Here is a 15,677-nt window from a genome sequence, read left to right as displayed (position 1 = left end):
CTCATGCCTCACATAGTGACAGTGGACTCATATTAGGAGTTGCATATAAGTTTACAAAGAGATTTTTAACATTGCAGCCATGGAAATGAACCATTCAGCTATAAGGGTAATGGGGGAGAAGAAGTCTGAGGTAAAACTGTTTTAGTTGCTCATGGAAACCAATCAGAGATCAACTATCATTTTATAAACTGCTGTAGAAAAATGATAGCTCAGCTCTGACTGGTTGCAATGAGCAACTAGAACACTTTTACTTCAGACACTTCTGATAAATCCCCTCCCCCCACCCCCCATTGCTTTTTAATCATATTGTATAATGAAGTAGTTAGTTTGGGTGGATTTATTTGCATGGCAGGTTCTCTTTAAGGGAACCTTTCAGGGTGATTTGTGACACTAAGCCACCCACATACTTATGGTTAGTGATTTAGTGTCCCAAAGTAGTGTCCAACTTTTTTTCTTCTGGATTTGTGTTAAATGGGATACTTTTTCCAGTACTTTTCTTTGGGGAACCATTCCTATGCATCGAAACCTAGACATTGGCATTGTATGAGATGCAATAAATGGAGTTGTGCCTGCAGCACTGCCCAACAAGGTGCGCAGCCTTTTACATTCAGCATAATGTTGCACATGTTACAAAGGGAGACTTGTCACCTTTTTTCTTCAACAGCATCACTAATCTAAAATCATCATCTAAAATGTGAGCAAAAAGTCCTATGTATCCCAAATTTGCACTAATAAATAAAAGCTTACACAGCTTTTATGTCTTATGAAAAATGACAGTTATGGATCTTAGAATTGAGAATTTCGAAGAGCTTTTTAAAAGGTAGGGGGGGTATGTATGTATGTTTGAATGTATTTTCTTTCTTGTGCTGCTACAAAAAAAGTTTAAAAATGTTAATTTAAAAAAACCCTCATACAGCTACATAGGTAAAAAAAAAATAAAAATGCATGCCCCTTTGTATGTCCCTTTCCACGGTGAACCAATTAGTTACCAGTTGTGCAGCTGACAGTGCCGCTTTGTATGCGGCTTGATCGCCCATCATCTTCTTCATGCACCCTGTTTTAATGTGGCTTCTGCAATCCCATGATGCTTCACAGTTTTCTCCTCACTACTTCTGCCATATCCCCTCATGTATATGGATTGTAACAGGCAAACTTTCCTATACTATTACTATATGCAGTGAGCAGAAATGAAAACAGCTTTTGCCTACCCCAGGGGAAATAAAATTACAAATGAAAAATATGCAAAAACATCTTCTTGGAAGATCTTACATTTTCTTCACATGTAAAAATATTTACTAACAACCAATTAAAGTGGAACGGCCAATTCTTACATAAAACAGCAGCTGAGCCTTGAATACATCAAGCCATTCAATTAACTGTGTGGTAGAAATGGGCTCTCCAATTACGGAGCTATTCTGGTAACAGAAAGGTCAATGACAATATTCCTCTTTTTAAGTCTCAAGAAAGCAGATTCCATGTGTTTCTCCTATTTGCATTACCATCATACAGAAGTAGTAAACTGTTATAAGCAGTTGTATGCACCCACAACTCAAACTTGCATATTCACAGCACAGCACCCACTAACTACTATTGGGCCTACAATTGAAATATTTATAATTACAGGATGCTATAAACGTATATGTAACTTTTTTTTTCGGACTATCAGGCGCACCGCATTATAAGGCGCACCACCAATAAATGCCTGCTAAAACATCTAGGTTCATATATAAGGCGCACCTGATTATAAGGATGAATGACCAGCAGGTGGCAGACCTGTGCAAAGTTCAAGGCAGCTGTTTTCTGTAAGTACGGTTCATATATAAGGCGCACTGGACTATAAGGCGCACCTTTGATTTCTGAGAAAATCAAAGAATTTTTTGTGCGCCTTGTAGTCCAAAAAATACAGTAATATAAGCATAAACACAAATAGAGAACTCCAAGAAAATAAAACAACATATTTTTATATCCCTGTAATGCAGTGAGGAAATGGCTAGGGTAGATGGGAAGGACAGACAAAGACAGTGAGCCCTAAGGCTAAAACCCATTCCCAGCTGTCCCTACCAAATTGCTCAGTCTGCCCTAAGCAGTAGGTGACAACTGGTCGACATTCTCTTCCTGTGCCAAAGTGAAAACATGGAGAAAAACCACAACCTAGTGGATAATGCAGTAAATAATCCATAAGTAAAAAAGATGGTCAGAAATCAGGAAAAGGGTCAAGAAATCCAAAACTACTAAAATGAGATTTATAGCAAACACAAGTGAAATGTTAGGCAAATCACTGCACCATCCCCCAGCTGCTGTGTATGAGTCATCCAGCTCAGGTTGATTAGTCCTCACTAGACAGTTCAGGAAGCTCCATGTAATGTGTTTATGAACGGCAGCCAGCCTACAACCCAGCTTTCCCAAGGTCCTGAATTTTATAAAAGTTTTTTGAGTAAAACCACTCGAATCAGGAAATTACCAAGATATGTTTCTGCATCAGTGTCGCTACTGTATTCTCAAGGTATGTTTGCTTCACAATGCATGAAAACAAATGGTAGATTTCCTTTAAGTCAGCAAGGAATTAAATATAGGAGTACACAGATTAGTAAGAACAGAATGTAACAAAATCTCACTCATCAGACCATCCTCTTTACAAACACAATGTTGCACTGCAGCCCGGGCACAGATGTTACATTTCACTTTAAAAGAAAGAAGAAAATTAATTTAGATTCATGGAGAAGATGCCATCTGTATGCCACATTTGTACAATTTGCATACACCTGCATTATATCATTTTTTAAGTATATGTCTGCAAAGCAACTGGGAATGTGGAATATAAACAAGCAAAAACTAAACATAAACATACAAAACATTGATACATAAGACAATCAGCATGAAAGTGGCCATGCACATCCGGGATGAATACCTGATAATATAATTGGGCTTCTATGTTTTTAGATCGATACCTGAACCAGATGTGTGTTCCAATAACTTGCCACAGTTGTAGCGATATAAATGTATAACGTTCAAGGTTCGGTCTAAAAAAAAGGTTCTGCAGTGATGATTTCATTCCTATATTTTCCCGTCAGTTCACACCATGTGTCAGACTGTTATAGTCTGATGGAAGATAATTGCATTGGTCACTGATTGAAAATGAAAACATAACTTTATTTCTTGCCAAGACAGAAACAGATCGCAGCCTAGGAAAGACGGAACATAGTGTGAGGATATATATGTATATAAAATACAGCCATGTGCACTCTCTACTTGGGCCCTGATGTAGGTTAAAACTTTCAGTATCATATTCCATTTTTTGTAATATTTGAATTTTTTTAAAGAAAGTTTAGACTTATAGCTTGAAAAGTAAAAAAAAAAGTGTCTATTACATTTTAGCTATTTTCCGGTTATAAAATGTTACAGTTTAATAGACCTTTACCCCATGCACATCAGTATCTAGTGGAAATTTTTATTTATTAAAAATCGATATTTTAGGGAGATGTAGAATATAACATTGATTGGTGGGGCTCAACAAATTTAGGTTGGAGTTTTTCTGTATTTAATGATTGTAATAACTGTATTTTATTTTTGTATTTGCTTTTTTATACTCTGCCTGTTATTTGTTTACTATATTTTTCCATTGTTTCTACTTCCAGTGTACAGTAGCAGCTGTTGGGAAAATTACCATCCAAAAATAACTTTTTTTTAACCAGCAGTTTTAAGATGTGAGAACAGAGTCAGACAGAGGGAAGCAGTTATCCTCTGTCACCCCCATGGACCTCAGTATCATGACCTAGTTGTGCCCAGTATGGATGCAGAGGCTGTGCCTAAGGAAGGAATGCACTTCAATTCAGGAGTATTCAAGTATCAAGTGACTGCATGTGCAAGATCCCTAGTGAGATATGCAACATCCCCCACCAGGGCCTAGCCCTTGAGGTGAGGCCTGGTGACAGCCGGGGCCCGCGGTACCGAAGTGGCTGGCGGTTGCGGCCTAAGCACGCTATTGTCACGGTGCTTGGTACGGGGGAACCGGAGGGCTGTCCTACAGCCTGGCAGGTCTCCAGCAGGGTGGTGTTGGCAAGAAATGATGAGGGAGAGGCGGCTATAGCGGATCTCCCTGGGGCAACCCCTTAATGTCCCGAGTGTGAGTCTCTGTGTGGTGGACAGGGTGCCGGTGATGAAGGCAGCCGTATTAGCAGGGACCAGACGGAGACAGAAGTTGAAGAAAACAACTTACAGTTCTTTATTTGAACCGGCAGGAACCGCAGCAACGTGCCTTTAACATGTAGATGGAGTGCTGAGATGTGAGTTGGAGGGAGCCTCAGGAGATAGTTCACCAGCCTGGATGTAGAGGGCAGGCTGGGAGGCAGCTGTGTCCTGGTAGGAAGCTTCAGCTTGTCCTGTAGGGCTTCAGGTATCACCTTTAAAGGTAAGATGATACCCCTTTTCCTCACTACACTAACTCTAGTCTAATACTCCACTCTTCAGAGGCAGGGGCTAAGCTCTTCCTGCTCTGGTATGGGCTAGACAGAGATTGCTCACTCACTCACTGATCTCTAGGATTCTCCTACACTGGAATCTCTCTCCACTAGAATCCTCTCTAGACTAACTCCTAGAACATTCCTGGCCAGAGGTTTTATTACCTCCCTTTGGTCAGGTGGTGGCTGCTCCTCCAATCACATCTCAGCTTACAGAGGACAGGATGTAACACAGATGATTGGACAATAGCATCTTGCATCATACAAAATACTTAACCTCTGCCTTGCCAGGCAGGATTCACCACTGCAATATCCCCTATGTCCTATCAGGACCATGTAGTGTGATGTGGGTATATGCAGGTGGGACGTATTCGCAAACACTACCTCGCCATTGCATCGGCGAGGGTGTTGCAGATATAAAAAAGGTTAATTAAAGGGATGCTTCCATTTCAGCAAATAAATGTTATTGTCTGTATAATGAAAAGTTATACAATTTTTCAATGCACTTTTTGTATCAATTCCTCACTGTTTTCTAGATCTCTGTGTATGGTCATTTTATAGAAAGTGTCTATATTTACTTCCTGTGGAAAGAAATCTGTGATGTCACACAGGTGCACGGCTCGTTATAACACTCAGCTCTGATTCCTCTCTGTGTTATATAACTACGCATGCACCTGTGTAACCATGGATAGATTTCTGTCCACAGGAAGTAAACAATGAAGCATCCGATAAAGTGTAGCACGTAGAAATCTAGGAAACCATGAGGAACAAACAATAACATTTATTTGCTGAAACGGAAAGACCCATTTATGTTTTTTTTTTAAATAAAGAAAATCTAAAATACACAAAAAGTCCCTTTCCCCATAATTAATTATTTTTTGTGTAACAAAACAGGATGATAAAAAATACAAAATGTGTGTTGCCTTGTCTATAACAACCTGATAAGCAGATATTATATTATTATAGCCATACTGCGAAGGCTATATAATATAAAAACAAAATTTTTTTTATAAAAGGTGATCAAAAAGTTGGATGTACCCCAGATATATTACCCACTAAAACAGTGATGGCTAACCTATGGCACTGGTGCCAGAGGTGGCACTCGGAGCCCTTTCTGCTGGCCATCACCAGAGATGACTCCAGGTATCTTCCTGCAGTCCCAGACAGCCCAGGACTTGCTGTGCACAGAGCTATTTTAAAGTGACAGTGCTACCTGGGACTATTTTCTGCTTTATTTGTTTCTGTGTTGGAATTAAATTTCTGTGTTGGCACTTTGCGATAAATAAGCGGGTCTTGATTGTAGTTTGGGCACTCGGTCTCTAAAAGGTTTGCCATCACTGCACTAAAATGTTATCATATTCTGCAAAAAACAAGTAATAATAACACTCTTTTGACTGACCAATAAAAAAGTTTTAGCTCTCAGAATATGGAAACCCAAAAACAAATCAATTCTTGAACATTCCAGCCAAAGCTAATTAATTGAATAAAACATGATGCAAGGCCAGAAGGGAGGAGCAGGACCCATTTTTACTGTATTCCTAGAACCTTGCTAGAACCTAGAGTCATGCCCCTCCCTACTGGCTCTGTCAAAGTTATTATTCAAGAATCATCTGTGACTGAGAATGTAACTGCGGCTAAAACATAAGAAAACCTTACATATTTGGGGTCTCCTTAATTAACTTGCCTACAGAATAATATTAGCTTTTTTCGAGATAAAAAAAAAATCAATATAAAAAAACTAGTGGCAGAATTTCCACCACGAAATAAGCCATTGAAAAATGCAACTTTTCCTGCAAAAAATAAGCCTTTATATGACTATGTCAGGAAAAATGGTAAAAAAAAAATCAGTGAAATAAGTTCAATGGTAGTGAGCAGGCCAAAAACAAGGACAGGTAGCCCACTGATATGTGTTGCCAGTAGTCAGGCAGAGATAGGGCTACCATGCAATATAGAAGGAAGAGGGGAGCCAAGAAATGAGTGCAATATAGTGCAGCACATAGGTGTATGAAACATCATGGATTTAAATAAGGAGAGATTGTAGGGAAATAGGAGAATGTAGACCAGATTCCTAGACCACAACCTCTCTACCACTTTGCCACGATCAAATATGACTCCCAGCCACTTGTCCTTGTAAGAATACTTCAGCAGATTAGAGACAATAGGGCGGCAGGAAAAGTGCGGTTCATCTGCTGATTGTGCAGGAAAACAGACCAAAAACTCCTGCATATGATCTCCCTTCCTCCTTTGAAAATAATATGTGAGCATCATATGATTACTCACATAGACGGAATAAGGGATACACTTTCATAACACATCTCCCCCATTATTTGATGAGGATTTTTTTTAAAAAGTTACGTTTTATTAATTTCTACAACAGTCCTTCACTTTTTCCTCTGTAGTCTAAAGAGACTAGATCCAAGCAGTTTATTTTACTTTTCATTATCTTAATTTTTATATGTAATTTTATAAAAGAAATTTTAAGCCTCCTTCATTCATTCATTCTGTGTTTTTTTCTGTACATGCTTATTTAAAGAGGACATGTCACCCTCAAAAATGGCACTAGGAACTAAAGTAAGCAGCTCGTAGTGCTACAACAGTCCCAGCAGTGTCACACTGCTAGCGTTATCAGAAACCTCTGATAATGCCAACAAACACTGCCGCGCTATACACTAGAAACGCTGGACCGTTCTCAGTGCAGTCCTGGCGTATTCATGAGGGGGTGGGATTAGCGGGCAGTGACTGCCACTTGACGTGCGGCAGTCACCGCTGGCCTATGGAGTGAGCAGGGCAGTCCGGGGAAGAGGCAGTGCCTCGGACCGCCCCCTCATGACCGCCGCCCCCTCATGAGTTTCTAGTATACAGTGCGGCAGTGTCTGCTAGCGTTATCGGAGGTTTCTGATAACGCTAGCAGTGTAACACTGCGGCGTCCGTTGTAGCACTTGGAGCTGCTTACTTTAGTAAGCAGCGCCTAGTGCCGTTTTTAAAGTTGACAGGTCTTCTTTAAACACAGTAGAGATAATGGATAGAAATAACAGGTAACAAAAAAGTAGCAGCATAAGGGACAGACAAACCACAAAATGGAAAGACTGCAAAAAACTTTGGTAAACTTTCTAACGGACATGTTTGTTTTCTATTTCCTCTTTTTATAAGAAAGAAGGAAATGGGAAACATAACCGAGGTGTAAACTAGCCCCAACAAGTTTGAGTGAAAGACCATTTATTAGAGTTTATAAAATAATCTGAAGACGTGTGTATGTCTCTACTTAGACAGACGCTGCAAGTCCAAAAACAAGAGCCTTTAGATGATGGACCTAGGATACAAGCAGGAATCCTTTCTGTGTGTCTGCTTTTCCTTCTAAGGGGCACTTATTGGAAACATGCGGCTAATCCTGTGATAGTAGGGCCACTTCTCTTTGTCCTTTTCACCTTCTGTTCCGGCAGCAGCAGCCTTCCATAGCAATCTGTAATGAGTTAGATATAATGATAGACAGACTTCAGACATTCTGGTTGGAGATGTACAGCCTGCAGATAATGCCGTCTAATACATTTGCCCAGTGCTTCACGTCTTCAGCTCTGAAAATAACCAAGTGTGTGATCGATTCCTTATAGTACAGCGTAATGTTCTGTCTTCACCAATATTAAAAATACTAAGGCAGATTTACAAATAGGATCGTAAAGAAAGAACTGAAATACTTATACTGCAAAATATATATTAAAGAGCCCGGTGCAGAATGATAATTCAGTATTAGATTTACCTTTTATTTGTTGGCTTCATTTAACACCAACATTTTTTCACTTTATCATAATTTTGTCCACACCCCTTTCCCAAAGCCCCATTCCTTTCCTAAAGCCACACCTCTTTTACAAAGCCCCATTCCTTTCCTAAAGCCACACCTCTTTTACAAAGCTCCATCCCTTTTACAAAGCCACACCTCTTTGCTGTACAAGTCATAAAAGTGTATGAAAAACATGAAAAACATTCACTATCTGTGGGAACTAATAATTACAAATTTTTGTCAGAAATTTACTTCATTCTCTGAAGCAGTGCATAATTAGGGTAAGAGAAGAAGCACCGATCCAGGCACAGAAGCGACAAAGCCTCGCTATCATAATTTTGTTTGGACGGGACAGTTTATCAATTTCCAGGACAAGGTGACACATGTGAAGACGATATATTATAGTATACAAGGTTAAAATATACATAGGTCCTTCAAATCCAACTTGTTAATACAGAAGAATAGCAAAATAAACTCCGTTTATTGGCCAATTGGCCCAAAGCGTGATGAAAAGAAAACTCATGCTTTTAACACAAACCCACCTATCAGTATACAGAAGTGTATGTATACATAGAAAAAGAACACTGTTTCTGGTAAGTCAAGGTAATGTTATTTATCTAATAGTTTTATCCCTTTAAAGACTGTACGGACTGTGTAAATTGGTAATCCACACTGAGCTGGTAGGTGGAGGCCTAGCTGCAGTGACTCAATGTTATCCCCTCCCCTCTTCATAGAGCTTTTATATATTCTGATACCCAGTAAGCTACGGGAAGCACAGTGGCTTAGTGGTTAGCTTTACAGCCTTGCAGTGCTGGGGAACCGGGTGCAGCGCTGCGTAATGTGTGTGCGTTATATAAATAAAGGAATTAATATTATTATTCTGTCTGTTTGTCTTGTAGCTAGCAAGTGGAATTCTGCTGAAAGATTAGGAGGGAATATGATAAGAGTCAAAGTAAATAGAGGAAGAAGTCAATTATTGTGATATCTTCCTTGTGCTGCTGTTGGCTCCATTAACCTCCCTGCTAGATGTGCATTAAAAAAAAAATCACAAATTGAAGCTTTGTAAATACCTCGAGCCAGAAAAGACATTTGAAAGAGGTTTTAGCTATGAAGTCTGCTTCATTATGAACGCAGCTCTGAAGTAATTTGTTGAATATACAAAGTTTCTTAGTTAGATTAAAGTTGGACCTCATGCACACCGTGAGTGAGCTGCACAAATGGGGCTAACTCATAGCCATATACTGTAGGCTTCTATTGGGTGCGGGGTGGCATGGTGCTTACACAGCGCCTCACCGTATTGGGGACATGCAAATAGGGCAGGTCCTACTCCTACCAGTCCATGGAGCACCGGCAGTCACTTCCTATGCACATTGGTGTCAAATGGGACTCAAGCAATGGCACAGGGCCTTTGGCTTGTGGCCCGTTATACACACACAATAGTACGTGTGAGGCCTTACTCCGTAAAATTATGCTTAGAAATGGATTTACACTGGGAACATCAAGAGAAATTTTTTGTACAACTTCGAGAAATAATTGTGAGTTTCACTGGTCTGGGAATAATATAAGTGAAAGCGTTTTTCTGTAGAGCCCCATATAAATTAGGATTAACTACATTTATTTCTACTTTGCCTATCAGGTAGAATGTCAGATCCATCATGTACGGGTATCCGGAGAGCTTGGATCACTATGGTAACAGCTTTTCCAAGTAAATCGCTAAATGCGCAGTATATTTAACACAAAATACGAATAACAAACAGAATTTTAGATGCATTTTATGTCAATATGTAGGTTGAAAACTGACTTCACTGCCTATGACCTTTAAAACAACTTATTATCTGCATTTTAAGGAGTTAAAATACTGAGAGAGGATAAACAAGAGACTGATACCGATGAAACGGGTATGAAACAACGATTAAATGACAATTCTGCAGAAAAGGGAATATGTCATGGTGTGTTAAAGCTTTTTCCTATGTGCCCTCAGATTATTAGACTACAGTATGTTAGTATAATGCAAATTTAAATGATATTAAAGGATATAAGTGTATGGGGCACAATGGGGCTTATTTACTAAGGGTCCCGCGGCCGCATTTCAGTGGGGTTTTCCAACGTTTTTGGGGATTACACCGCTGGGAAAGGTGTTTAGAAGGCGATTGTGTTCTCAATCGCGCCGGCTTTCATGCGACACAAATCGGGGGGAGGGACGTCAGACGATCCAACGGATTCAGACAAACCACGGGATTTAACTTCAAAATTGTGCCGCAAGACAAGCACTTACATACAATGGGAGGAAAATGGTGAACTCCGGCGGACCTAAGCGGGGAAGCGACACATGCAGGATATCGGGCGCACGATCTTAGTGAATCACGCCAGACTGCCTGATCATCTGACACTCCGGACCTCGTGAACTCAAGCGGCCAGGTAAGTAAATGTGCCCCAGTGCATCCGACGGAGCTGAGGGCAGGACACCATGGCAGTTTAGTGGTCGACAGTTTTCCTTTAAAGGACACCTGTCATCAGGTTTCTGACACTAATTCTGTCACCACTTCACCACTACATGTTAGAGTAGCTCACAAGGATCCGTACATTAACCATTATAAAATCGTCTTTTCTTTATTAGGCAAATAGGCACATGGAGAGAGAAAGTGATGTCTCCCCTGTTATCCCTCCCCTCTCCTTCCCTGCTCATGTCTATGTGTAATTTATAGTAAAGCATTGCTTGTGTCTGTGCTTTACCTACTGAGATGCTGACCTCCCATACACATGTGTGAGACACAGACATCAGCTACTCAAGTACCTGACATGCTCTCTTCTCCCATACACATGCATCCCATAGCAGCTGCATCTCTCATAAACACACACACTGCACGTTTTGTGGCAGCCTGAATCAGGAACTACAGAGAGGAGCCAGCACCAGGAGTGTCACATTAATATACAGGCTGTCAGTCATGTGTATAGGAGTATCCCATACACACACAGGCACCAGCACCAGGAAGCACATAGAGGAGCCAGCACCAGGAGTGGCACATCATTATACAGGCTGTCAGTCATGTGTATAGAAGTATCTCATACACAGGCTGCAGGGGGCACCAGCACCAGGAAGCACATAGAGAAGCCAGCACCATGTGTGTCACATCATTATACAGGCTGTCAGTCATGTGTATAGGAGTATCTCTTACACACACAAGCTGCAGAGGGCACCAGCACCAGGAAGCACATAGAGGAGCCAGCACCAGGAGTGTCACATCATTATACAGGCTGTCAGTCATGTGTATAGGAGTATCTCATACGCACACAGGCTGCAGGGGGAATGGCCGCCAGCACCAGGAAGCACATGGAGGATCCATTACATCATTATACATCACATCATTATACAGGCTGTCAGTCATGTGCATAGGAGTATCTCATACACACAGGCTGCAGGGGCGCCAGCACCGGAGTGTCACATCTTTATACAGGCTGTCAGTCAAGCACTTGGGGTGTGGCTGTACCACCCACCCAGAAGCTGGACTGCTGAATATGATAAAGACTCATTGGACCCATCTTGCGTCATTTGCATACAGGTTTAGTACCTGATTGTTTGAGTTTACAGGCATGTAAAATATTCCTTAAAAATGTTAAGAGGAGTAATATTACTTTTATGGAAAAAAAATTGTGCAGCCTCCGCCCCTCAGATGTTGCAGAACATCATAATTCACAGGGGCATCATGTGACTGCCTCACCTACACCTCTGCATTCACTTGATGCTACTGTAGTGGACAAATAACCAGTCCAGTGTAGTTTTCACAAAGTTCTTTTCATATTATCAGAAATGGATGGAACCTGGACTTATCACTGCATGGATCCCATTACCACCACAAGCAATGTCAGGTTTTGGTCACACGTTGCAGTTGAGTTTTGAAAAGCAATTCAATCTCTAGTAGTAAATCCCTTGTCCATAATATGGAGAAGACTCTGTGATAACTGCACTGGACTGGTTCTGAGGAGAAAGGTGAGTGTAAGATCTTATTTTAAAGCCCACCCCCCAGGCATATATAGAAACAAATTATATTCTTGCACATATACATGATGTAGATTGACCTCCAAATTACATTATGTAATATAAAACAACACAGTATAATACAAAATGGTCTCCTTATAAGAAGTCACAGTATAAGTGACTCCCCCATAGTCCTGACACGTGTCTCAGCTTTTTCCAGGGCCACTCTTATCTTTACAAGTGCTTATCTTTCATTTTCCTATGTACAAAAAACGTGGAGCACCTCATCAATTCTTATAAAAGAATTGCAGCATCTTCATTTCTGGCAGTGCAGATCTTGACATGCATATCTTCTGTGTAGCAGATAAAAGGAAGTGGGGGGATATATAAGCAGGGAACATCCTGCTCCACTTTATAATTCAGTGAACCTGAGCAAAATGTAGATACCACCGAGAAGACGAGGGTGAGGAGGGGGAGTGATAGAAATCAACAAATTTATTTGGACGATGGAAGCTTCAAATATAATTGATGTGAAAAGTGCGCCAATTAGATCTATGTTACTGCAATCGTTTTACTTTCTAAATGGATATAGAAAAAAACCTGTTTGATTTTTATCACATCAAATTGCATTCATTTTTCATCCGACTTTGCATTTCCAAGCGTGTGGTTTAATTAATAGGGTCCTCTATCACTGTGTGTCCAGGTCCCTGGTGACACCCATCCCCCAAGAGCTTCTTCCATTGCTTTATATATATATATATTGAATTTAGCCTCATTACCAAATTATTGCTATAGTCAACAAAGTGAATTTTAAACTTCAGAGTCACTTTAACCAATATATATAAAATAATATGTGCTATAAGCAATTCTACAATATATACCAATGCCCTATAGCTTTCTCTATAACTGCAGCCAATGTCATCCTGGTGCTGTCAGCAGTATATAGTTACCATCTATAATTCCTGCACTGCAGGGTAGATCATTGTCTGACCCCTGCAGGGCTGACCGGTGACCTATTCACTTCTATGAGTCTGCAGGAGATCCTTTTCCCAGAATAGAAGTGAACGAATAGAGTTCTGGGAATGTGGGTCACCATTCTATTGAACCCAATGTGTGTTACAGTGTTTCAGTATGGAATCAGTATATATAGACTAGTTCCAATACTGGATATCAGTTGAGAATCTATTCCTTCTAGAAAACACTTTTTGGCTATTATTCCACATCATGTCACATTGATGTAGAAGGAGCTGCCTTGTTTAAAGAATACCTACCATCAGGTTTACTGATAGTAGACTAGTCCTACTTACAAGCTTGTGCAGAATTCTTCTTATTAGAACTTCTTTTATTATAACCCTATATACTAGTCAGTCTGGGGTGCTCCGGCTTACTCACCACAGCGCTTCTGAACACCTTGTCTTATAATTTATTCACACCCCCAATACTCTTCCAGTCCCACCTGGTCCAGCTTGGAAGTTCTATGAAGTTCTAAGAACAAAGAGCTTGTAAGTAGGACTAGTTCACCATCAGTAAACCTGATGGTAGATGTCCTTTAACTTAGCACTGATGAATAGTTCTCCTGGAAAACATATTTGCATATCAATATCCCAGAATCCCCAGTGTAGCATGCATGCCCTTTAAGCCTCCATACTTCTCTGTAAAGGAGGCCTGAAAAGGCAAATTCTCCCAAAGGAGTTAAGTTTATTCCCCCTGACCTACTTACTGTAGGAGCAGACCCCGGAGCAGCTACTTCCTCTCTGTAGTAGGATATGGCACAAAGGCACAAAGTATGTGAATGAATTACTTTTATCTATTGTCATAGATATTATGAATTAACTATTTATCAGTTATATTATTTTTAATATGTATATAACTTTCGTATTACATTGCCTTTTATATATCTTTTTCATCAGCATATGCTTCAGATTGGTCTATCGCCTCTGGTATTTGTATATATATATATATATATATATATATATATACTCAAAAGCCCAAGAACTAAGTTACAATTACTGCTACTTTAAAGGAAACCTACCACTTGAAGTGGCAGGTTTCTGATGGCAATACCGAGCACAAGCTCAGGGTGAGCTGGTGCCGGAGCTTATTTTCGTTAGTGTTTTAAACCGCGGTATCGCGGTTTAAAACACTTTTTAAACTTTATAGCCGGCGCAGGCAGGTACGCGCTCGGCGCTTACTGTGCACGCGGCTACATAGGAAGTGAAGGAGAGCCGCGCTCATGGTAAGCGCCGAGCGCGTACCTGCCTGCGCCGGCTATAAAGTTTAAAAAGTGTTTTAAACCGCGATACAGCGGTTTAAAACACTAACAAAAATAAGCTCCGGCACCAGCTCACCCTGAGCTGGTGCCCGGTATTTCCATCAAAAACCTGCCACTACAAGTGGTAGGTTTCCTTTAACCTGTCTCTGTACAATTCTGTTATCTCTGGCATAAAAATCTATTCTCATAAATTGAAACATTCTTAGAAATTATCACCTGATGATTGGACAGGCTGCATAGGACATGTGATAAATCATTTATCACTGCAAGCCCAGCGAATAATTACTGGACACACAATGCAGATCTATGTATGCAGGGAGTAAAATGATGACCCTGTATCTCTGCTGGTAATATGATTCAGAATCTTGAAATCTTTCCCAGTATCCTGATCTATGGTCTTGTCTATCATTTAGCTGAAAGTACAATAATGATTCCAGAAAGACAATGGGGTGTAGACTGTTTTCTTAAAGTGACTATAATGAGTAGATAGGATGAAGCTTACATTGCACAAAATATTTTATAAACTTGTGTACTGTATGTTGTAATTTGTAGGTCTAAATGATCTGTCATCCCTCCTGATTTGTCCGTTTTAGCAAATACATTGATGATTTCAGACATAAAATAATGATTCTGGGTTATATTTTCTTAAAACTCTTCATTGGGCTGATTCTCCTCACAGAAATATATGAATTTGACAATTGGGTGTTACCACTTCCTGTGTCAATAATATGTGACACTCCCCACACTCCCCAAAATGGAAACACCTAGCTGTCAATTTCTTTTTAAAATTATAGGAATAAGGTTGCATTAAAAAAACTTTTAATAAAGTTCTAAGGAAGATTCGACAGAATGTTGATATCATGAAGAATACAAGTAAAAACTAAAATAGACATGTGAGCAGTGATGTGGGATCCTCAAGAAGATATAAGGACACTATTAAAAAGAAATGACAGTTTTACTTTGGTAAAAAAAATTCCATTTCAACAATTATGGGACAAAAATGCCCATATATTTGTGCATTTAGATGCCACATACCACCTGCTATAACCAGTTGTAATCTGCTGTAATCCAGTTGGATCTGACCACAACATGGATCCAATCTAAACAGAATGGTTAAACTAAAGAAGGACAGTAAATGGATTTAGCTGTACTATAAAGAACATGTGATAACTTTATTACACTACTTTTATAGTAATT

At 40.0% G+C, this 15,677-nt stretch overlaps 1 protein-coding gene across 3 annotated transcripts in view; it reads left to right on the top strand.

The window, feature by feature from the left end:
- The window catches only part of ASIC1 (acid sensing ion channel subunit 1), a 167,018-nt gene that overhangs the window by 15,334 nt on the left and 136,007 nt on the right, over positions 1–15,677 (top strand). The gene's annotated exons all lie outside the window — the stretch shown is intronic.

This window comes from Engystomops pustulosus, chromosome 2 (genome assembly GCF_040894005.1).
Source record: "Engystomops pustulosus chromosome 2, aEngPut4.maternal, whole genome shotgun sequence".
Classification (NCBI taxonomy): Eukaryota; Metazoa; Chordata; class Amphibia; order Anura; family Leptodactylidae; genus Engystomops; species Engystomops pustulosus.
Note: the sequence above shows the minus strand (reverse complement) of the source record. Positions and strands in the feature narration are given on the sequence as shown.